Source organism: Penaeus chinensis, chromosome 26 (assembly GCF_019202785.1).
Source record: "Penaeus chinensis breed Huanghai No. 1 chromosome 26, ASM1920278v2, whole genome shotgun sequence".
Taxonomy (NCBI): Eukaryota; Metazoa; Arthropoda; class Malacostraca; order Decapoda; family Penaeidae; genus Penaeus; species Penaeus chinensis.
The window spans coordinates 4,363,880-4,366,379 of record NC_061844.1 but is presented as its reverse complement, the minus strand read 5'-3'; the positions used below and the strand labels follow the sequence as shown (position 1 = coordinate 4,366,379).

Below are 2,500 nucleotides of genomic sequence, written 5' to 3'. Positions count from 1 at the left end.
GATATAGGATGCAAGAACGCGACCACGGGACGCCTTGCATAGTTGCATAGACATCAACAGCTGGCGAGTCGAATTGTGTAAATACTTTCCTCTTCGTCAGACCATGACCATCGTGAAAATCGGTGTCCTGAACCGTCGTTGCAACAAGTGTCCTAAAACTACAATGTGTGTCCTATATTGCAATGTGTGTCCTATATTGCAATGCGTGTCCTATATTGCAATGCGTGTCCTTGGTGAAACGCAGTGAATAGCAGTAACTATCCATTGGGAAACGAGCAGAATAAGTGTGAAGGTTCTCTATAGGAAAACATACGCGAGACAGGTTTACGTGTATCAATAATTTTCGAAGAGTGCCACAAGAATGTAAAAAAAAAAAAAAAAAAAAAAAAAGTGCAAGGAAGATGAAAATAAGAAATTATATACGACGTAAAAGGAAAGAAAATGGTCAAAAGACTTGTAATAAAGATATTGTGACAGTCATTTGGAATGGTATTGAAAAAAAAGCCAATGGAAAAGAAAAAAAAAGTTATATAAATAATATATAAACAATAAAAAAAAAATCTAACAGATTTTTTTCCTGAAACAATAAACATTATACTGAAGAAGTGTTTTGTGATGTTTTAAAATTTGTATTAAGAAAATATTTATTTTGAAACAAACTGTAGGCGATAACATAAAGAAGTTATCGGTAGGTCCCAAATCATAGGAAATCAATCACAAGATAAGTAAATAAATAGATTAATAAAAAGAATGAAAATAAGAAAAAAAAAAAACATAAAAAAGAGAAGTTTCAGAAATGCAAAGAGGATAAACTTCTTGCTAAAAAAAGAACAAAAAACGTAATAGTCTGTAAGTTTTATATATATATACATATACACATAATCTCATAATATATCCGAAATCTACAGGAAAGAAGTGCATCCAGAAATGCATTTTTTTTGTTTTGCCTCCTTTCCCAGTGTGTAATATATCAAAAACTATTTTGTAAATATTTACACAACACATAGACATGAAGCTGCCTCTAATCAAGGATATAAATGCCCACAGCTATGGTTATGCCTTATGCTTCTCTAACTTTGCCCGAGTGAATAAGAACTTTTTATATTTCTATATCGAAACGTCTGTTCTATCTCAAGCATACATCCGCCGCGCCAACTAAGCTTCGGATTACAGACGCTAGATGGCAGTGCTGGCGCCATCACTAGAACTGGGCAGCGAGTTGGCGTTCTTCTATATTTTCAGTATCCTATTTGAAGCATTCAGTAATATCTTGATGTGTTTAAGGACGAGGTTTAAATAATAATAAACAATAATAATAATAACAGTAATAATACTACTAATAATAACAATTATAAAATCTGTTTTTTCTTTCTCTAAGGACATTGCAAAAATCCCATATAACTGTACATGTACGCACTGTGATATATGTTATCTTAACGCAATACCGAGTTGTGTACAGATTTGAACAGAGATAGTTGTCAATGTGTGTGCGTAACTTAAGGGTGTTCTCACTGTGTAAGAGTTCTGCGTGTGTGTGCGTTATCAGCGCCTTTTTTCTTCTTTTTGGAAGAACTTGCATATGGGGAAAAAACAATTGAAGGCCGTGGGTCTGTTCCAATAACGAATTGTTGGAAGGTTTCGTCCAAAGGAACAAAGTGATGGACTCTTCATTGCTTCATTTGATCTAATGTTTATTCCTTGTTTTATTACTTTTTTTTTCTAAACATAAACATAGACACAGACAGACTGCACTACACTACACCCACACTATACAACCATACCTACAAATATACACATGCACATACACAGACTTACAAACACGAATACATAATTTGTCACTTAATGAACTAACGCCTTTTGTTCATTTTCACGTCGCGTGAATTTCCCTCGAACGATTTCTATTTTGAATTGTTCATTTCCCAAACTTGATACTATGTGTAGCTGTAAAAGGCCTGCATCAATCCTGCATATGTATTATTTACACTTATAAATATGTATTATTTACACTTACAAATATGAATTATTTACACTTACAAATAAGTATTATTCACACTTACAAATATGTATCATTTACACTTATGAATATGTATCCTTTACACTTACGAATATGTATTATGTACACTTACAGGTATGTATCACTCACACTTACAAATATGTATTATTTACACTTACAAAATAGTATGAATGGAATGTTTATAATTAAGAAGTGAAGTATGAAAGCCAGCACGTGTGATTTGAACCTGATGTTACTAATACTTATATTTTATTCCTTGTGAGAAAATAATGAAATTTGTATTGCTGACCAACTTTTTTATCTTCACTGAATTGTAAAAGTTTCATTCTTATAGAAGAAGCAGAGATAAGAAAGTGGTAAATGAGACACAAAAGAGAAAATGTTGTCGCAATATTGCCTAGTTATCTGTTTTATGGACTTCAGGTTTTATAAAGACTTTTGGGTTTGGGGAAGATGTATATATATATACATAAAAAAAGGAGCCAA

The 2,500-nt window shown here is 32.4% G+C and overlaps 1 protein-coding gene across 1 annotated transcript in view; it reads left to right on the top strand.

Moving 5' to 3' along the window:
- LOC125039193 (glutamate receptor ionotropic, kainate 2-like) overlaps nt 1–2,500 on the top strand; it is a gene marked incomplete at its 5' end in the record, with an annotated part of 77,309 nt that overhangs the window by 74,658 nt on the left and 151 nt on the right. The window contains one exon of the mRNA XM_047632975.1: nt 1–2,500. This exon is cut by the window's left edge and continues 354 nt beyond it; it is cut by the window's right edge and continues 151 nt beyond it.